The sequence below is a fragment of the Siniperca chuatsi genome, linkage group LG22, assembly GCF_020085105.1.
Source record: "Siniperca chuatsi isolate FFG_IHB_CAS linkage group LG22, ASM2008510v1, whole genome shotgun sequence".
Lineage (NCBI taxonomy): Eukaryota > Metazoa > Chordata > Actinopteri > Centrarchiformes > Sinipercidae > Siniperca > Siniperca chuatsi.
This window is the reverse complement of record NC_058063.1, coordinates 22382218-22405065: the sequence shown is the minus strand read 5'-3', so window position 1 is coordinate 22405065 and position 22848 is coordinate 22382218. Positions and strand designations below refer to the sequence as shown.

The following is a 22848-nucleotide window of genomic DNA, read 5'->3' as shown; positions in this document are numbered from 1 at the left end:
CTGCACACACACTCACACTCACACACACACACACACTTCAGAGGACATCACATGGAGACGTACTCTAACCCTAACCCTGACGTCGTCACCCTAAAACTGAATGATTCACATTATTATTCACAAATGCAGGAGAGTCCCACACTGCGACTGTGTAAACAGATTTATGTCCCCACAACATGAGTAAAACATGTGGTCCACCCCCACACACACACACAGGACGTCATCTGTTTCACGCCAACATTCACGAGTAAATATTTTCCCTCCCTCCCTCTGGTCTGCAGCTTTTATCAAATCATCTTCCTCCTCCTCCTCCTCCTACTTTCCTTCTGTCCATCTCTTCTTTCCCTCCCCCTTTTCTCTCCTCCTCCTCCCTCCTTCCCTCGTCTCCTTCACCTCTCTTCTCCTCTACATCCTTCCCCTCACCTCTTCTCTTTTACTCCTCGTCTTCCTCACTTATTTCCTCTCTTACCAATTATTTCACCCTATACTTTGCATCTCTTTATTCTCACCTCCTTTTCCTCTCACCCTCCTCCTCCCGTCCTTCTGCTCCTTTACTTTCCTTATCTTTCTTCTCCCTTCCCTCTTCTTCTTCTTCTTTCCCCCCCTTCTTCCCTTTCCTTCTCCATCTTTCTCTTTTACTCTTATTCACTTCTCCCTTGCTCCTCTCCTGCTTCCCATCCTTCTTCATCCCCTTCTCCCAACAGCCATCTCTTCCCTTTCTCCCCCTCTTCTTGTCCTTTTTAAACCATTTCTCCTTCTCTCTAAAAAAAACCCCTCCACCCCTCCCTCAGCCCGACCTCCACCCCCCCATAAAGGAGCACACTCTCCTCCCCTGACCCTCCACTGGGCTTCTACGCGCCGTACTTAAAGCGCTCCACTCTCATGTCGGCGTCCAGAGCGCACGGACGGAGTGAACGAGGAGGACAGACCGTCCATGTTCAGTCCCGGACTAACAGCCTTTCCTCTCTTCGTTTCCGCTGTTGAGCATATTTCTTTACACACGTGACACACGGACGAACGGGTTCCGTTGGTCCAAAGTGGCAGCAGCTTGAAAGCCCGTGCCAGAGAGAGAGAGAGAGGGGCGCGCGCGGAGAGGAGGTTGTTGGTACGGACGCGCGAGGATCCAGAGGATGGGGACTGTCGTCTTCAGACACCAGGCTCGCCTCTGAATTTCGCATTAATATCTGTCTTTCTGATGGCAACCAGGAGCCGCGTGAGTGTCTCCGTGATGTCCGCGCGGACAGAAGGCAGCCAGCCGGGGTCTGTGAGCGCTGCCGGGGCCCGGGTTCCGAGCTAACCGACCCGGAGACACAGAGACGGAGAGGTCAGTGTGTCAGCCACCCGCACGCACGCACGCGCACATACCTATAGGTGCCACAGCTGAGACGGTAATACGCACAGGCAGACGCACGTGCGCAGAAACACGCATTTGGAAGGTGAGCGCACGTTACTGTTCCAGTAATCACACACGCGCTTGTAGCCTTTCACGCGTGCGTGTATGGACGCACGCGCATACTAGACGACTTATAGACACAGTGGTATACAGTACAGTACTGCACGTGCGCGCACATGTGGAAAAACGCACGTGCATACAGAGAGGGGGAAACAAAATGATGAAATGAATTATGTCAGATGGAAAGCAGCTTGGAAACAGTTTAAAAACAGTTTTATTGTACTTTATTTTCAGAGAAGTTAAAGATACATAAACAGACAGATTCTGAATATATATATACAGAGATAGTGCATGTTAGTATTAATACAGTTAGTGCAGGTCTGATATAAGCTCTATACTGTCTTAAGGATGGACAGAAATCTCCTAAAAAGGTATAACATTTTGGAAATGCGTGGTTATATCCACAGGATGTGTTAATATGCTGTTTAATGAGCGAGAAACAACAATGCATGAGTGCCACACACACACACACACACACACACACACACACACACACACACACACACACACACACACACACACACACACACTGAGGAGAACTGAGATGTTTTGGTCCACAACTGATTTACTCTCATCACAATACACATAAGTATTATTATAGTAGTATTGATATTTTTCCTCATCTCTCTCTCTCTCTATTTATATATATATATATATATATATATATATATATATATATATATATATATATATATATATATATATATATATATATACATACATATATATATATATATATATATATATATATATATATATATATATATATATATATATATATATATATACATACATACATATACACACACACAGATTTGTTGTGAGCAGTTTCATGTAGGAACTATCAGAACAAAGGAAATAGTCTCTACAAACTGCTCACAACAATCTGTGGATCATCTTCAGTAACCGGGTCAGGATTTCTGGAAAGAGACATTGCTGTTGAGTTTTTCAAATGTATTTTTTTATTTATTTGTTTTGGTTCTTTGAGCTCCACAAGCCGAGTGCCATGTAGTCCCATTATATTAAAAATAAAATGCAGACATCCCTACAGCCGATATCTGCAAAACTCTGCAATGAAACATCTGTATTTTTGAACTGTCCCTTTACTGTGTTTGTGTTTGTGTGGCAACGTTCAGTTTTACGTGCAGAACTAATCTGCACAGAACTATGCCCGAGCCTTCACTGGAGCATCACAGAAACTTTTAACAGACCAGATTTGATCCTGCAGTTCGTACGACTGTAATGGAGCGTAAAGATCATCCAGGAAATAACCTGCATTCAATTTCAATTTGGAGCTCTTACCTTAAGAGAATCGCATCAGAGGTGGGTAATGAGGCACGATGTTTCCCTCTGAGCTGACAGCTGGTGACCCATTTCTAATAATTTATCACTCTGACCAGATTTTAATATCTTCACCCACCAAATGCTGCACTTTGTTCCAAGAAATTGAATCTATGACTCAGAGGGTTTGGAGGATTATTGGCTGGCTGATTTTACAGTATCTCCAGGAACTCGTCACGTCATGCTTTCTGTTTTCTCAGAGCTGAGTGAAAAACCTATAAGATAAAAAAGTCATTTTTATGCAGTGAGTTTGGTGCAAGTCATATCTTTTAAAGCTGCTCTTTAATACGGCAAACAGCTGTATATGGATCGCAGAGTATTAATGCCTGTGAGCATGAAACATTGTCCTCTATCATCAGGAAAAACTGCCAGCAATAACTCCAATATGTAGTGTTCCTGTAGATTACCTGCAAAATAATCAGATTGCATTGTGCAGAAATGTTTAGTTAAATGAAAGAGTGCTGGCTGTGAGATGTGGTTGAAAGCTCGGGAAAATGCTGCTAAATGCACCGTTCTTTGTGTTGAACTACTTTCTCGGGTTAACCTGCAGCTGTGTGTGAAGTGAGCGGTCCGCCGTCCACTGAGAAATACTCAAAAGCTTTACTTACACACAAGTACCAATACAACCCTTTAACACTGTAGTCCTCAGTTCAACAGTGTAGTTAAAAGCACACAAGTATTATCAGCAACATGTGCTTAAAGTATCAAAAGTAAGAGTACTTGTTCCCTATGACTGATAAACTATCATTAGATTGATAATACTGATACTAGCTTGAAGTTTGACTGTTTCCCCCTCACTCTGTGAAATGCTGCTGTGATTGATTACGCCGACGTTGACGTGTCAGCCTGATCGATCGATCGATCGGCCTCTGTCAGCTGCTGAAGCTCGGTCTGACGGATCCTGACGGCAGCTCGTCCTCTGGACTGTAGCTTCACTCGTTCTGCCCGTGTCAAACCTTAGACATTACATGTACATGCAACTAAACTGCTACTAAAATGCATTTTCAGGGAAACATAACGCCGCCCAAATTCCGTTTGTTACATCGACATAAAGAGAAAAAGTTGTGCGAAAGTTTGTCTCCCCCTTCTGGCAGCGAGAGAAATTACGCAAACACAGTTCTGACGTACGCCTGCAGTGAGCTCGCCCCAGGCCCGAGTTCAGAAACAGTTACAGAAATACACAGAGGTTTGCACATTTCCACGTTTCCACGACCCGTTATTTAGGCAGAGGAAGTGGAACAGCTCCTCAGCCTACTCCAAATATTATACCAGCCTGTCCGACAGCAGTGACGTGACGTCCGTCAGTCCCGTCTCTCAGCTCTCCAACCAGGAGAGGCTAAAGCTACACCCGTGGTTCTCCGTGTTTGTCCTCGCCGTCGATCGCTGTCTTGTTTTGACTGTTCTCCTTCCTCTGAATCATAATTAACAAATAATAAACATTCTCTCCAAAGGACCTTTTTCTTTTACAGCAATGCCTTGCTGGCGGAGCTTTCTGCGTGGCTCTGGAAACCAAATCAAAACCAACCACTGCTGGTTGGCGTAAAACGCATCATTACCGGTGCGCCAGCGCAGGGATGTCGCCGCAGACACCAGATTTACCCGGCGGTGACAGGCTCAGCGCTGTGTGGACGTTCATTTACAGATGAAAGTCTCGCACTCCAGCTTTAACATCCACTCAACCAAAGCACGATTTACGCCTCTGACAGATATGTGTGGGCACTCGCAGCACTTGGTTAAATGGTTGTCTTAACAATCAACCAAAACCATGATATTTCCATAATCATAACCAAAGTGCTCTTTTTTGCCTAAACCCAGCCACACGCAGGACTCGGGAACGTAACCGGCAAAACTAATTAGGAGTGTATGAACGGAAATTCTAAGACACGGGGTTGACAGATGAAGAACACGTTAAAAAACGCATAATGCACACTATGAAACACTACGGCTGTAAACGTTTATGTGTTTGAAGGCTTATAATGATGTAGTGGCGGTGATCTGTCTCCTGGAAATGACCTTCGATGCTCCTCGTTTGTTTTGAGTGAAACACAGTTGCTGCCTGCAATAACGAGGCAGTATTTGTTCAGTCCTGAAAGTGCTGCGTTGTTTTACCACACAACATTCAGAGGAAGGCGGGCATCCAGAGCCCGGGGGTCCGCATCCCGAGTCCAGAATGTGGCCAGCCCTTTGATAGGATCAGAGCGATATCGTGGTTTTGGCTAAATGCTGAGACAGTAAACGCGTCACTGTGCTTTTAGTGCCTGTAACGATGAAAGAGTTCAATCAAGCTCTAGCTGCTACAAGCAGATATCGAAGGGAAACAAATTAAATACTTTCCCCCTTATTATATAAATAATAAAAAGTCATTTTTGAATCTTGAAAACATACAGTATTTGCTGTTGCAAATGAGTTGAATAGAAACGTAATTCCACGGAGACAGGCGGTCTTCAGCTTGGTCTCTCTGGCCTCCCTGTGTCGCTCCGAACAGACTGAAATATCGAAGTGAAGTGTGGTTCAGACCTTCATGGCTCTCAGAGGATGAATCTGACTTTTCCTCCAGCGCCACCCTGAGGTGTACAGCTGGAATTCAGAGGGAAAACGTCTTGACAACTGTTCGACAGACAGGAAAGTCGGTACACACATCGATGGCTCCTGGACGGTGAATCTTTTCATGTAGCGCCATCATCAGGTCTGAAAAAGACAACGCTTTGTCTTGTTCAAAAGTCAAAGCAGAAATCTGAACTGGAAACGCTGTAGTCTTTTAAAGTTCCTTCATTCTTGAATGATTGCGATGGGTTATTAGCATTTAGCTCAATGACCAAAATGTTTTGTCGTTCTGCTAATAACCAAAAAAGGCGATGAAAGATTTGATATGAATCGTAGCTTAACGAGTCCAGGTCTTTTACCAACTTCTTTCCAAAAAGTGACAAATCAGAAGCAGCACAGGGTGCGACCGGTGAGCGGACGACGTCCCAGCGTGCAGAGCGGGCGCCGTTTCTCCCAGCAGACTCCTCAAAGTGACACGTGTACCCGTTTACAAGGTTATGTAATCAGAAGCCTGCGGCTGCCCTGCTGCGCCGAGGCCTCGCCGACAATCGCCGTTTAATGGCCCCCCACTGCGGGTGTGTGCTGTTGGATATCAGCGCGCACACACACACACACACACACACGAGCGTAGATGCAAAGACACACGTCTTCAGGATGTAGAAATAACAGCAGTCTCTCCGTATTTTATTATCTCACTATCTCTCTATCTCTTCTAATGAGTGTACCTTGGCTACAGATGTCGGGCAATTAAAGTCACAGGGTACAGTGTGAGCTGTTTATCTCCAGCCACACACACACACACACACACACACACACACACACACACACACACACTCAGGGAGGTCGATCTGTTGGCTGCTGGCAGCTGAGCTTCAACACGCAACTTTTTGACTCGAGACAGAAAGCATTCAGTTTTAGCAATCACTTTTCATCACTTGTCACATCGCCTCCTGTCCTGAAGGGTTCAGACCCCCCACACCCCCCTTGACTTAGATTTGAGGGAATAAAAATCAATAGTCATCAAAGTCTGCGTCTGAGTTTAAAACATTCTGGCTGCTTGGATTGTCTCCTTTTCTTTATTTCTATTCATGATTCATTGTTTTCGGCCCCAGTGAGCCGTCGTCATGGGACACCAGCATGTAGCTGTGGCCCTGAACGCAAAGTCAGCACAGTAACAACAAAAGAAAGGGAGGGCTGAGACAGGGAAGGATAGGAGGAGGGAGGAAAAGAGGAAGTGGGGTGGGAGAGGAGGAGACGAGGAAGGAAAGGAGGCAGAGGAGTAGGGCGGAGAAGGGAAGGGAGGAGGAAGGGACGGTGGGAATCAGCTATAGGGAAGAAAAGGTAGACGTAACGGCGAGGGCAGGGAAAGTACAGGCGCGTTACAGGGAACAACAGGAGGAGGAATAAAAAGGAGGAAGCAGAGAGGGGGAGAAAGAGGTGGGGAAGGAAAGGAGGAGTTATAGAAAACAACAGGAGGAGGAAGAAAAGGAGGAAGAAGGGAGGAGGAGGTCGACGTATTCTCATACAATGGTTCGTGTGATATCTTCCGATATACGTACGTAATTTTTGCGTAATCCTACGAATGTCCAGCAACGAGCGTACCGGGCCTTCGTCATCATGGTAACTATCATGAACACGTGGGTAACATTGTGAACACTCGCTGTTCGGTTAGCTTTAGGCGCCAAAACTACTTGGTTAGGTTTAGGAAAAGGTCGTGGTTTGGGTTAAAATAAGAATGTTACGTTAGTAAGTCACATGACGTGACAGTGAGACAGTCAAGTTACGTAACTTAACTTACGTAAGCTACGTAACTTAAACTCAAAATAAGTCAAAGTTGACTTTTGGTTTCACACGGGACACGAACCCTGGTCTCCCAGGTGAGAGTCCGGTCCATCCAGCCCGTCCGCCTCCCTTCACGGACTTCGTCGCTCTTTATGCCTCCCCCGACTTCCTCCTCTGCTCCCGTCATGATCGCTGAGGCCAGCAGAGGGCGCCGCCTAGCAATAAACGTAACAGCCTCCTCGCTCACGGTTACGTGGGTTATATATAAAGTATTGTGCGTTTCTCTTCGTAGGTATAAGTACGAACAGTGAATGAGAGCAGCCTGAGGAGGTAGAGAAGAAAAGAAAGAGGAAGGAGAGGAGAAAGTAGGAAAAGATAGCAGCAGGTGTGATGGAGGAGAGGAACGGGTGGGGGAGGATAAGGAGTGAGACAGTATCTCAAAGATAGCATCAGGACAAACATGTGCAAGATCCACCAATCATCCATCCTGATGGAAGAACAGAGCCTCCTGATAAGAGCCACAAACAGCTTCAGGCAACGGGGCTGACTTAGGCCTGAAAAAGACTTCTCATCTTTAGTTTTTCTCTACATGTTCCCTCGTACGAACTAGTCCAATCTGTGCGAGTTGTAATATCTTCTCTTTCATCGCTTCATCAGTTCAGTTTCATTTAACACTCTGCATCTCTGCCCTCGTCTCTGTCCATCTGTCTCTGGTCCCTCTCCTCGTCTCTGTCCGTCCCTGTCTCTCTATCTGCCTACCGGCCTGTTGACATGTTTCTCGACCCCCTCTCGATCATCCTCCCCCATGTCTCTCTCTCTCTTTTTATCTGTTTTCCTGCCCTCCAACTGTCGACATCACGTGTCCTGCGTGTCCCTGTTTCTCTGAGCGCACACACACACACACACACACACACACACACTGGCGAGCATGTTGGACAGTGATTTCCGTTCGGGTTTGGGGCCTCTGGGGACAGTAAAGGTTTCATGGGAGGAGACACGAGCCCTGCCGGCATTTAAGGGAAAATGTGACAGAAAAATCAGGGAAAGCCTATTTTAAAAAAGTGCTGGATGTAGCATCTTTACACATGCTAATGAACGGGGATGCCTTCGTATAACCACCGTGACATAATGAACAGTCCGTAGCCTCTATCTCACACAAGTGGTGGTATTTCTGCGTCACCCTGTCGGTTTCCACCCCACCTGTCCCCACCCTGAAGAGGACAAACGCCTTCAGTAAAAACTCTCTCGCCCTCTTCTTGGTTTGTGCCGTAAAGCAGTCCGGCAGATTTCCCTCCAAATGCAGAAGAAGCTGCCTCGCCGATCTAGACGTTAATGCACCAAAATGAATGTGGTATAGTTTCACTGATGTTAAAAAGCCGACTGTAGAAAACCGTGGACTTTACGTCGGTGTTGACACCAGCTGAAACCTGGAGTTTTAAACTCGCCGTCAGTTGTATTATCTTTGTTTGCTGCATATAGACTTACTTTTGGGAAAATAATAAAAGTGGCACCTGTTTTTGCAGAATTTCCTCGTAGTACAAAATGGTGACGTACATTTTTTGTTCATTAAATCCAAAAACTGTAAATTATGACAATTATGAGTCAGTAGATAGCAAGTGTCGTAGATACTGCGTACACGCGGTAGAGTAGTTCGAATGCAGCCTGCTGTTCACTCCGGCACGTTTCGGAAGAAACAAGACGGAGATGCTAGCAGCTTTGTGAGACTGTACTTAGGCACAGCGGTGCTTTGAGCTAAATGCTAATGTCAGCATGCTAACACGCTCACGATGACAATGCTAATATGCCGATCTTTAGCAGGTATAATGTTTTACCATATTCACCATCTTAGTTTAGCACGTTAGCATTTACTAATTAGTGCTATACACAGAGTGCAGCCGAGGATGACGGGATGCCATTCGTTTCGCAGGTATTTGGTCACAAACCAAAGTGTTGGACACATTGAACATTTGACCTGATGAAAGTCAGAGGATCTTCATCCCGAGGGGGAACGTGACCCACATCACCATCCCCAGAGCCGCGTGCTAGCACGGCTACGACCAAACTCATTTGTCTAACGTTTACGTACACTCTTCTCGCTACTTTGTTTGTTTTGTTCACAGAGAGTCCGAGTCTGGCTTTGACTCTCCGCCGGCAGGAAGCCGCACTCCCCGCATTGGTGTTTCAGCATTAGAGTAGTAGCAGAGCGAGGGAAGAATCAGGATTCAGAGAACTTAGTGGGAATATCACTTTCACCACTCCAACAGAGCTGACAGACAGCAGGAGAGTCTGTCTGTTTACGGTTTATCGGTATTAGAGAGCTAAATGTTCAGCAGTGGACTGGAAGTGTAAAGAGCTTGGTGGTGATGTTTGTGGCAGTAAGCACTGAACAAAGGCATGGTCGTTCATGTACACGAACAGAAACAGAGAAAGAGACTCAGTGTTGTTCTCGTTTAGCTTCTGGCTGCCATAATAGACTCTCTGACGTTTCTCACTACTCGAGTAGTATTTCCACGTGATGCATTATCACTCGTAGGTGGCTTTGGTGTCATTGTAAGGTAACTATATTTTTACTTGCAATTTCCACCTCACCGTCTCTGGTCTGACGCCTGTAACGCGGTTTAACTCTGATAGCTGGCTTCAAAGGCAGCGAGTGATGCAGGTGACTGTGTGTGTGTGTGTGTGTGTGTGTGCGTGTGTGTGCGTGTGTGTGTGCCCTTGTATGACTTGCTTGAAAGACTGGACATTTTTGAAAAAGATGTTTTTGTGAAAACGTGTAAAGTGAGGTCGTTTTGAGAAAATAAGGACATTTGTGAAAATGGGAGGACATTCTGGGACAGCGGCGGCATTTTTGGAAAAGTTAGGACATTTTTGGAAAATTAGGATATTTTGCAATAGTGAAGACATTTAACTAAAGTCTTCTGTTCGTATTGAAAGCCCGGCGTGGTCTCGCCCCGAGCCACATAGCTGAACCTGGATCCCCACACAGTACAGCTCGGCCCCTCGGAGCTACACTTCAGGGGCTGCGGAGCATCTCAGGTACGTCGGAGACTTCTCGGAGACGGGGCCTTCGCAGCAGCTGCACGAGACTCCGGAGCAGTCTCCCTGAAAACACAAGAATCTCTCGACTCGCCACTTTTGCTCTCTTGCCTACTCCTGCAACGATACTGGACATGACTTGCATTCTACATTGATATGTCTCTGTGTGTGTGTGTGTGTGTGTGTGTGTGTGTGTGTGCATTATGTATCTACGCACGTATTTAAGTGCCTATGTCCTGTGATAATCTTTTATTGCGTTGCTGTAAAGGATTTTGACCTTGACATTTTGGGGAAAGGAGCAGGACTGTAAAAAGCACCTCATTGTGAAAAGTTGGCACATTTGTGGAATGTGAGGACTTGTTTGCAAAGTGAAGACATGCTGGGACAATGAGAACATAGTGAGGACATTTTTGTGCAAATTGAGGACATATTTTGAAATTGGGGGTGTTTTTGAAAAGGTGGGGACTTATTTGGAAAGGGAGAACGTTTTAGGAAAATTAGTATATTTGTGTAAAGTGAGAACATCGGTGAAAAGTATAAATGTCCTTGTAAAAGAATAAAAAGTCAAATTGTAGACGGAGTCATCTCTTCACGTAAACATGTTTCACTTCCCGTGTTCTGTAATCCGTTTTAACGGTGTGCTTTATGAGTACACTTACATTTCCATGCACCGCGTTTCATTTACGACATGATGCACAGTGCTGTTCCTGTTCTCTGCGCGTCGATCTTTGGCGTTCGACATGATTTGACATTGTTTTTCCTTCTGCTTATTGGAGCGAGTCCAAGTCTGACCGAGGAGAGAGGGAGTGAATCGAGGCCGACAGTTTAATTAAGAGGTCAAGTACTGTCCAACAGATCGGCTGGTTATCACAAAGCACGCCGCTTATTAACAAAAACCTTTCCTCCCCGCTCGTCTGCCACAGCTCTCCCTCTCGCATCTCCTGTCTCACTGTTTCAACATTGTCCTTTTGTCCTTCCATTTCTTCTTCTCTACTTGTCCTTTCCTTCCTCTCTTGCGCTACAATGCCAAAAGTATGTGGACACCTACGTTTCCAGCCATATGTGAGTAGTCATCTCCCGCTGCTCTAACAGCCTCCACTCCTCTGGTTTCAGTCTTTACACCAGATGTTCATCTGGCTGCAGGGATTAGCTCCCATTCAACTACAAGAGCGTTAGTGAGGACGCCGATGTTGGGTAATGAGGCCACACAGCCGGTGTTCCCGTGTTGGATGGGGTTGAGGTGAGGGCTCTGTGCAGGCCAGTCAAGTTCTTCCACACACTAAACTGGGAAAATCGTCTGGCCATTGTCATGTTGAAACAGGACACTTGTAATCTCTAGTTAGAATGAAAACATGGCGCTTTTGTATATCATGTAGCTCTGAAGATTTGACGTTTGGGGGGGGGGGGTTGCTGCTACTTTAAATATTGCTGTAACTAAGCCACAGTAACATTAGCTTGTCCAAAGGGAACCAAGCTTAGCTTTGTTTGGAGCAGCAACAGAGGCTTTTGCTCAGGAGGAAGACCCACTAAAGGTAATGCAACGCAAAGCATTCTGTCTTTCTCTATACGTGTGTGTGCACAGCTCTACAGGCGTCATATGATGCGATGCTACATGATGTGGTCAGTGTGTGTTGCGTTAAAATGAGTTGGACTTCCAGACGTTTTCAAGTGCAGCAGAGAGGCAGAGGAGTAGTCAAGGGAGACAAAGTGTCAGGCGCCGGGCCAAGCAGCAGCAGCAGGCCGAAAGACAGAAGACATGATTGCAGATGAGTCGCTTAATCTGCCGATTAACTGTTTAAAATGTCAGCTGATAGTGTAACAGGCCCTCCACAGCCTCACTGAGCCCAAGGTGACGTCTTCATATGAGGACAAACAGTCCAAAACCTGATGTGAAACGGATGTTTTTGCTTGGTAGCTAAAACAATTCACTGATTATCAAAATTATTGGCAAATCATTTTTGTCCATCAATTTATCATTTGATCTCTAACATTATGTACCTGAACATAACTTTTGAACTGAACTGCGGCTTAATTTAAGAAAAACATGCATCTTCTCCCTCCATTTTTCCCCTCAGAGTACCAGAAAGCTTCATTTATGGTCAATAATAACAATGGTGTCCAAATACTTTTGGCCATGTAGTGTACAGTATGTTTCTCTATATTTCTCTTTCCTCCTTTCCCCCAATGTGTTCCTTACGCTTCCTATTTTTCTCAGTTATCTTGTCCTGTTCCTGATTTCTCTTAATCCCCTGCAATCTCTACATTTCTCTCTCTCTCTCTCTCTCTCTCTCTCTCTCTCTCTCTCTCTCTCTCTCTCTCGCTCGCCCTATCAGGGGAATTAATTAAAGCTGACATTATTATTGAGGTTACATCCGACTTGGTTGGAACATTCAGCCATAAAATACCATATTCATCTCCTTATCAACAACCTATTACCACACACACACACACACACACACACACACACACACACACACACACACACACACACACACTCTGTTAGCCATATGGCCACTGGCTTCGCCTCAGTTTAGTCCAAATATATTGACTCATGGTGCTTACTGGAAGAGAGCAGAACAAACGCACACATCATTATTTTTTTTATATCTATCAAACAAACATACATGTACACACACACACACATAAACACACACACACACACACACACACACACACATCCCCCTCCAACAAATACAACACACACACACAGAGTATATTTTCCTCCTGGCAGAGGTCTTAGGTGGAAGCTTAATGATTTTTGGAGCAGAGGCATTACGTGTGTGTGTGTGTGTGTGTGTGTGTGTGTGTGTTCTCTGGTGGATTGATGATGGGAATTATTTTTATTCATCCTTGTTTCTGTTGTTGCCCCATCACTCTCACTCTGTTTGAATACAAACAGCAAAATGTGACCAAAGTCCATAAAAAACATGTTGGTTTTATGTTCTCAGAGCAGACACGTTCACGCAGAAGTTACACGTTCACACTGAAGCTACACGTTCACGCAGAAGCTACACGTTCACGCAGAAGTTACACGTTCACGCAGAAGCTACACGTTCACGCAGAAGCTACACGTTCACGCAGAAGTTACACGTTCACGCAGAAGCTACACGTTCACGCAGAAGCTACACGTTCACGCAGAAGTTACACGTTCACGCAGAAGCTACACGTTCACGCAGAAGTTACACGTTCACGCAGAAGCTACACGTTCTCGCAGAAGTTACACGTTCACGCAGAAGTTACACGTTCACGCAGAAGCTACACGTTCACGCTGAAGTTACACGTTCACGCAGAAGTTACACGTTCACGCAGAAGTTACTCGTTAACGCTGAAGTTACACGTTCACGCTGAAGTTACTCGTTAACGCTGAAGTTACACGTTCACGCAGAAGTTACACGTTCACGCAGAAGTTACTCGTTAACGCTGAAGTTACACGTTCACGCTGAAGTTACTCGTTAACGCAGAAGTTACACGTTCTCGCAGAAGCTACACGTTCACGCAGAAGCTACACGTTCACGCAGAAGCTACACGTTCACGCAGAAGCTACACGTTCTCGCAGAAGCTACACGTTCACGCAGAAGCTACACGTTCTCGCAGAAGCTACACGTTCACGCAGAAGCTACACGTTCACGCAGAAGTTACTCGTTAACGCTGAAGTTACACGTTCTCGCAGAAGCTACACGTTCACGCAGAAGTTACACGTTCACGCTGAAGTTACACGTTCTCGCAGAAGCTACACGTTCACGCAGAAGTTACACGTTCACGCAGAAGTTACACGTTCACGCTGAAGTTACACGTTCTCGCAGAAGCTACACGTTCACGCAGAAGCTACACGTTCACGCAGAAGCTACACGTTCTCGCAGAAGCTACACGTTCACGCAGAAGCTACACGTTCTCGCAGAAGCTACACGTTCACGCAGAAGCTACACGTTCACGCAGATGTTACTCGTTAACGCTGAAGTTACACGTTCTCGCAGAAGCTACACGTTCACGCAGAAGCTACACGTTCACGCAGAAGTTACACGTTCACGCAGAAGTTACACGTTCACACTGAAGTTACACGTTCACGCAGAAGCTACACGTTCACGCAGAAGTTACACGTTCACGCAGAAGCTACACGTTCACGCAGAAGCTACACGTTCACGCAGAAGCTACACGTTCACGCAGAAGTTACACGTTCACACAGATGTTACTCGTTAACGCTGAAGTTACACGTTCACGCAGAAGTTACACGTTCACGCAGAAGCTACACGTTAACGTTGAAGTTACTCGTTCACGCTGAAGTTACTCGTTCACGCTGAAGTTACACGTTCACGCAGAAGTTACACGTGATAAATAATGATGGAAATTGTTTGTAGTTAATCAGTCTGACAAATGTTTCAGTTTTTGGTCTTTTTGACGCTGTGGAGAAAAGCTTTTCCACGAGCAAGTCCCTGTTTCGTTTTTGTATCTTGCGCTCTTCCAGTAACCAAACAAAGACACACATGTACGATTCACGTTTCTACAACTGTAGAGGGCTGAAATGCTGAGATGTGATGTAAATGGTAACAGAATGAGCTCCATGACATCTGCATTCTGTTATGAAGCTTTTCGGCGGCACAAACTAATGCAAGCTGAGTAAAAACCAATAATAATAATATTAATAATAATGATAATAATAAACTTTATTTATATAGCACCTTTCAAAACAACGTTACAAAGTGCTTAACAAAGGAAAAACAATATTAAAACAAATATAATTTTTTGTTCTGGTCCGGTTTCTGTTCAGACAAAAGAACCAAGTCATATAGACTCACGCGTAACTCACTGATTGGACAGTTTTGGTGATGTCATCAGCACATCATCAGGAGAAGAAATCTAATTCTGGAGACTGACAGCAGGTCTAATGTGTGTGTTTATGGTCTCTGGTGTCACACAGAGCTCACCAAGACATAACTGATTGTAAGCAGTATTAGTATTATTAGACTGCAAATCCACCGCATGTTATGAATAATGATAAAAAGGAGGCGTCTTGTACAGCAATATTAGCGGGTATTAATGGATCATTAAGGGATCTCTGTCACACACTTTTTAATGGACTTAATGAACTGCCAAAGTACACAGAGCAGGACACAAGCACAACACACCGCCATCCCTGCAGTCACGTGCTGACGCTTGTTTGTGTTGCCATGGTTACCAAATAAATTTACATAAATATATACTTGTATATCACTTAAACAGATTGATTATAAAATCTCTCCCTGAACAGTTCATGACCAACGGATGGATCTTGTTAGTAGTTATTTCTGCTAAAATCACATATTTACCATCATAAAATCCTGCGGTTGGACTTTCGCAACACAAATGAACCACACCAGAGTTCACTCGGAACCGAGACCCTCCTCTTCAAGCGGTCTCCGTCCGGTTGTTTGGTCCGGCCAGGGTTCGATTGATAGCTTTCACACCAGTCCAAACGCACTGCCCTAACTGGGCAAACGCTCCAGGGTTCGTTTTAACCGAAGCAGGTTGGGCCTGAAAGCGCCCTAAAACCCATCGTCGGTGGAGGATTTAGTCCTCTGTTATTGACATCCTCGTCTGGCGGTGGGGTTGACAGTTTAATGCGCCCTAAAAAGGCAGCAATGCATCAATAGAGTGTAGAAGACCATTAGCCCATGTGAACTCTGCATGGACACACTGTGAGCTTCCACACTGAGCGTAATGCTTTAAGACATGTAATGTTTCTTTGCATTTGCTGGCATGGGAAGCAGACGTTTACATTGCCAAAGCAAGTGTGAAATTAAAACAAACAAAAAATAAAAAAAGTACATAAACAGAAGAATTGTGATTTTGCTGTTAGAAACGTCTCCTCGTTTATCTGCCACCGCCGTTGAGTTTGAAGGATTTCTCCTGGCAGGTAGCGCTGATATCTTCATCCTGCAGCTATGATCACACCTGCCCCCCTTCTCCATTTAATTTCACTTCAGTCCATCTCGTTTTATTGCCAGGTGGCCCGGAGCGAGACAGTCAGAAATCACAGGTGTGAGACAAACAGCTGCAGAGATCGTGACAGGGAGGTGAGACAGGGAGCTTTTATCTGCTCGCACACGGTTTACAGGCCTGAGTTCAGTCATCCTCACTTTATTCCTTACTCTTCTTCCTCTCCTCCTTTCTTGCTTCCTCTCTTTGTCTAGTAATGAGTGATGTAATGCTTGTAACACTGCTGTCTCCTTTCTTGATTGTCCGTCTTTGTCCCTCCTCTTTCTTCTCATCTCTTTTACTGCCTCCTTTTTTCTTCCTGTCTGTTTCTCTTTTTCCTTTCAAAGAAACCGTGTAACACACAGTTCTTCCTAAGCTTCATACTCTTCCTGCTGCACATACATTCCTCCTGTTGTGGTGGTGGTGTCACTTGCATTTGAATGTTTTTTCACAGCTTTATTTAACACATTTTTAGTTTTCGCGTTAGTTTAATTTGTAGTTTGAATGTCTTCCCTCAGGGGTGGTGTCTTGTCTTCCTGCAGCGGGAACAGTGTAACACATTAACATTTCATGTAATGTCGAGCAAAAGCAGAAACAATTTGCCCAAATGTAGCCATTGTTTCACCCTCAGGGGTGTTTTCGCTGAACCTGATTAGAGCTCTTCTCAGGACTGTGTAGACTTACTGACCTTTTGATTGAATGTTTGATTTGTTGCACCTGTCAGAGCAAGGCAACTTCCCCACCTTTGTCATTCTCATTAGTTCATAAAGTTTGGTGGCCCTGGAGCAGAAGCCTACCCAGCCTGAACAACTGAAAACACCTGTGTGTTTCACAGAAGTTTTATTTTTAAGTTTAGTTTCTGGCACTTGTTTGAGTTTCTTTCATGAGTTAACAAAGAGAACACAGATTTGTCTCCCAGAATGATCGCAGTGCTTTCGTTTACGAGCCACTCAGTGCTGACCTTCAGTTTGACTCTCCAATTAGTCCATCTGCTGTGTGTCAAAGTGTCAGAGTCCTCGAGGAAGACCGTAAATCTCACTGCTGTTCACTCACTGTAAAGTAAAGTTAGACTTTATTAGTCAGTCAGGGAAGATTCCTCAACTGAAGTCAAGTTTATTTTTAAAGCCCAAAATCACAAGTTTGTCCCAGAGGGCTGAAGCTTGGTTTGGATAAGGCAAAACCTCCAGTGCCTCGCTCAAGGGGAATCCTGAGGATTACTCAAATGTGCAGTCAGACTGGATTTCGCTCCCCATTCATTTCAATGAGGACCAGGGAGAGACATATTCTTTGCTTTTCACGGATTGACCCCGACTTGTTTGCTTCACGTTCTTCTCAATCTGATTGAACTTTGACCTGTAAAATCCTGAGGCTCTCCGATGTCCAGCCAGTTTGAGAGAGGAGGTGAGACTGACCTGTCATTTGGGAAATATTGTCTCTCTTTATAACTGCACAACTAAACAACTGAACAACACAAGTAGCAGAGAAGGAGGGATGCTGCCTGCGGCAATAAGAGGACAGGAAGTTAATGACAATCAAGCTGTTTACATTTTTTTTAAGTTTCAGTGGAATCGCATTGTGACAAGTTAAAGGTCTGAGTAATGCTCAGCGGTGGAACAGAGTACACTGATTTAGCATTACGCTCCTATAACATTGTTGGACCCATAATGGACAGTTGTGGGTCGATGCAGGGGAATCAGAGATATCATCTTTTTTATTCCACACATTTTTCTTCCTTGTCAAAATCTGGCGCCTACATTACCCACAACGCAACTCCAACTGCCAACAGTTTGGTTGGAGATTCTGGTGTGTTATGCTAGCAGCGGCTAATGTAGCCTGGAGCCTGCAGCAGAGATGAGGAGCGGGCTACTGAGGTCTGGTAAGCTCACTGCTTTCTTACCCCACACCCCCAGATTTTTCTTTTTCAAACTTGTAGTCTTCAGCCCCAACCGACGCTGACTCGACTTGATAAATTATACGATGGTTATGATTTAAACCATGTCGCCCAGCCATAATGCCTTCCAATTCCAAAGAGTCCTATTCACTCTGTACTAGACTTGAGAGTTGAAATTAGTGTTGATCTTCCTAAAATGTCACACTGTTTCATTTAATGTGTATTAATGTCAACTGACAACTGCCTTTTTAAATCCGATATTTCATGAAAAAACGTAACTGGAGCTTTTAAGTTTTGATTGTCTGTTTGCTGTGTGCCAAGAAGATTTCAGGTCATCATAGTTGTAGTACACAACAGTAACTCTACCTGACAACAGATTTTCATTTTAGAGGACGACTCTAAAATGAATATTTGTGTTTCTCTTTTCATACATTTAGCAAAAAACCCAAAGGTCCTCGGTTAGTTTAGCTCAGTGTCGACTAAATCCCTCAAATGTTAGACATGCTCTTGTATTTGCTGGCATCCACTCATACACAGATACACTCTCTCTCTGTGTAGCTCACTCGTCTCTCTAATACATTCTCTCTCTCTCTCCATTAACTACGCATCACCATGTGCTGATTTATTCATCACTCCATTTTCTCACTTCCCTGTCACTTGCAGCACCTCTATTTTTGTCCTCGTCCCAGGGAGCGTGAGCAGAAAGAGGCAGAGCTGCAGCATGCTTCATTGAAAGCTCTCTTTGGAGACATCGAGACACCAGCTGTTCAAAGATTTCATTTCATTCACATCTGTCACTGAAACTCTTCAAGGTCTTAACTCTTTGTTGTTTTTGGTCTGCCCCTATTTCGCCTCCCTGCGACCCTGGGGATTCGTTCTGGTGGCATCCTCAGTACGTGTCCAAGCCAATGGAATCTCCGTGCCTTCATTTCTTTAGCTATGTTGTTGCAGCCTGTGACCTTTTTACACAGGTCCTCGTTTGATCGTGTTAGGCCAGTAGATATTGAGGATTCTGCAGAGGCAGGTGTTGTGGAATGCATCAACCTTGTTTTGCTCATTTTTGATGACCCTCCAGCACTCTGAGCCATAAGGCAGTAGAGACTTCACATTGCAAGAGAGGACGCTATTATATTGGCTGTCACACCATCTGACTTTATATAACCCTGGTTTGCTTGGGCCTTGCTGATCAAATCATGCATAGAACAAGTTCTAAATGTTATCCATGCGCATGTACAACTGAAAGCAGTGAGCGATGAGAAATCTCACCTGTTCTACACCAATCTGCTCGTGAACATACAGGCTCATTTACATACAGAAACACCCTCAGAATGCCAAGCACAAGAAACTGCTAAGCTGGATTCTACGCGTAGACATGAGCGTATGCATGGTTTAAAGCACAAGACTGTGCAAAGTGTGGTCAGGATCACACTAAACAACTTTCGACAGAATACTTTGTGGGGGTTTTTGGTGTTAGGTGTCAGTAATCTCATTGAAATGAATGTGAAGCCTGCATTTCATGATGGAATGCTAATGTCCACACTATGTCTTCTACAGGATAAAAAATCATATTGTTGCACTTAGCGCTCATTTTAGTTCCCGATGCTCCATTACTGTTGGATCAGATTGTTTTTGGGGCTGATATCACGTAGTCTGGTCCCGCTTTCCTGTCAGTGTTCATCATAATCATTCGATTGAGCACAGCATTGATTTTGAGTGCATGTTTAAGACCAATATCTGGAAGACTGAACTTGAAAGGTTTTGGCTGCGACTGCAGATCCCAGCTGTCATTCCTAAAACTCTGTCTTTGTTCTTAAGCCAGATTAACAGAGACAAGAGGCGTTTGATAACCAGCTGTTTGAATGAATATGTCTAACCATCTAGAATCACCATGCAGGGAGAATCTTTTTATTTTCAACCATCAGGCTCATTTTCACAGGTGATTTTTGTCAAAATGAATTTCAGCGCTTGTGTGAGACAGAACAGATAAAAGAGGTTCTGATGCGCCAGACAGCAGCTTGTCTGTCCATCTGTAATCATTAGTCTGACACTAATGCTCATACTGTGAGGCTCAGAGTGTCAAGATTTTCAGTCCCAAAACTGAAGAGCTGTAGCTGCTGGCTTGGATTCTCTCCGTCTAATCAGGGAGTGATTTACACCTGGATGAAAGGTGAACACTGTTGAACTGAAGGTTCAGTCTGTTGAATAACAGCTTTTTCCAAAAGGTGTTTATAAGTGGCTATCTGCAGTTTGTAGGTTTCAATTCGTTCTAGTTTGTATCTCTGCAGTTCCGAGCTTGTTACTGTCATGTTTCTGCATCATGTTTCCCAATGATCAGATCTCAATCAAACAATGTGGGTGGGACATGTTTGTTCTTATATCGTTATTTTATTATCATTCCTAATAATACAGTGATGTAATTACTTATATTATTACATTGTATTATACCGTACATACTTATCAAACTGTAAATCCACTTTGTACTTTACACTTGTGTTAATTTTATACTTATATCCACTTTGTACTTAATTTCTTACCTGTATTATAGTGTATTATATTTTGATTTGTTTAAAACTTCTATTCCTGTGTGCACCGACGTGATAGTGAGCAGCTGTAACGAAAGAGTTTCCCCTCGGGGATCAATAACGTATTTCTGATTCTGATTCTTTCCTTAGATTGTCTGTTTCTCCTGTTTGAGTTTCAGAACATGGTGCTCTTTTGTTCAGATGGTGGCCATCATTCAGTGGTTGATTATTTTTTCAATCATGTCAAAATGCAAACTGTAACAAAATAATACTTTATATGATCAGAAAGAAGCAAAAACAGGAAAAATCCTCTTTCACATGCCCCCTTCGCACAATAAACCAGTAACATAAATGAGCACGGATGAAATATGCATCTACTTTAATGTAGCATGTGAGTTTTAAAATAAAATTTCCTTCAATGATCATCACCACCCAATCCTGAAAAAATTCAGGCAACAATCTGTTTTGTCTATGTACATAATTAACATTTTTAAATTCAGTTTTACTATGAATTAGTTTTATTCCCTTGGATCCACCTTATTTATAATTCTCAATGCCCTTGTGCAGTGTGCATAGCGGACGTTTATTATTCATTCTTTTTATTATTCATTATTGAATGTGCTGCCCCACATTTCCACGTAGTAAATATGGTAAAATAGGTGAAAAGTACAACATTTGTGCCTAATGATCCCTTATGATCCCACCAACAAGTCCTCCAAACTAAACAAAATATGCTGTTTGTAACTGCTCTCCCAACAACACAACATAAGTGCAGGACAACATCATTTGGTCCAGATGGAAATACCTCAACAACTATAAGATATAAATGAATTGCCATGACATTTGGTACTGACATTCATGGTGCCCAGAGGATGAATCCTAATGACTTTGTTGATCCCCTGACGTTTGAATGTGTCCAATATTTTGGTTTATGACCAGATAAACTGCAAAACAGATTTAGTATTTTTCAATTACTAAAAGAACATACATTTGTTTATACTCAAATTTAATCATGAGTTGTTTTGATGAAAACAAGTTTGACCATTTTATTTCAATACTATGTAAAAGTATTTAATCATCTCAAACATAAGAAGTGTATCGTCTGCAAACAAAAGAAACTGCAACATTTGACAGTTCACAAATAACGTTAATAAAGTGAAAAGTTTAGGGCCTAATACTGACCCCTGTTGGACTCCACATTTAACCTTCCGATTTACTACCAGCAACCTGTACAAATTGTTGTCTGTTATCCAAATAACTACTCAACCATTTGTAAATTATCCCTCTAAAAACATATGTCTGTAGTTTGGAGAGTAATATGTCATGATCTATGGTATCAGTTGCTTTAAAAATTTTTTTTTTTAAATCAATAAGTACTCCTACTGTACTTTTGCTGCTGTGATTTCTTCCAGCAGTTCCATTAATGCTCAAGATGTAATTGTTGTAAATCCATGCGATCCACACATCAAGGCTCAGTTCGTCTTTTTTATATAACAAAGCCTGTAAAATAAGTCACTGTCGTATGATGTGTGTAGTGGTATATGGACCCAAATGCAGATGACCAGAAAGCGTAATGAGGTGAAGTAGCCGGATGGCTACAGTGTTTATTGAGGGTGATGTGGTTCACAGGCAGGTACAGGCAGACCGGTAAGTAGACAGGTAAACAAACAGGCAGATCGGTTACCGGCTGGTAGGGGTGGAAGCAGGGAAGTGAGTCCAAGGTGGCAAAACAGTTCAAATTTGGGAGCAGGCAAGTTACAAAATCAGGATCCAGCCAAGGTCCAAGTGAGACAAAGAATCCAAAAAACAGAACTTGCAGTAAAACTGCCAGGGAACTGGGCACTGGAACCAGGTACAACAAAAAGTGCACCAAACGGCGACACACACAAAGGTCAGGAACACTCACCAGACAGGAACAAAAACTCAAGGCAGGGATCACTCAGGGCAGTTTTAACACAATGACCCAACACTGAACAAATACAGAGACATGGACTAAATACCCTAGGGGAGGTGAAACAACGAGACACAGGTGCAAACAATCAAGGAAGGGCCAACAATCAAAACTGGAGGGAAAACAAAGACAGTAAGTAAAACCACAAGACAAACAAGGGAAGGAACACACTACAAAATAAAACCGGAAATGAAAAACCTTAAACTACCACAGTCACTTACTTTGCGTTTTTGGGGAAAGAGCTGCCAGACAGCTGACAGCTTGATTCCACTGGAGTTGACCGTGGCCATTCCAGACAATGCTTGTGATACCCGCGTCAAGCTACAAAGAGCAGATCGATTCCGACAGGAGGTCAGATGCAGAAACGGCATAGAGA

The 22848-nt window shown here is 43.9% G+C and overlaps 1 protein-coding gene across 2 annotated transcripts in view; it reads left to right on the top strand.

The window, feature by feature from the left end:
* Positions 1–642: 642 nt before the first annotated feature.
* The window catches only part of npy2rl (neuropeptide Y receptor Y2, like), a 63274-nt gene continuing 41068 nt past the window's right edge, over positions 643–22848 (top strand). The window contains exons 1-2 of one of the 2 annotated variants that reach the window (XM_044184135.1): positions 643–1324; positions 4246–4436. The gene's annotated coding sequence lies outside the window, so the exon portion shown is untranslated. The remainder of the gene's footprint in view (positions 1325–4245; positions 4437–22848) is intronic. The other variant, XM_044184134.1, reaches the window with a different exon arrangement.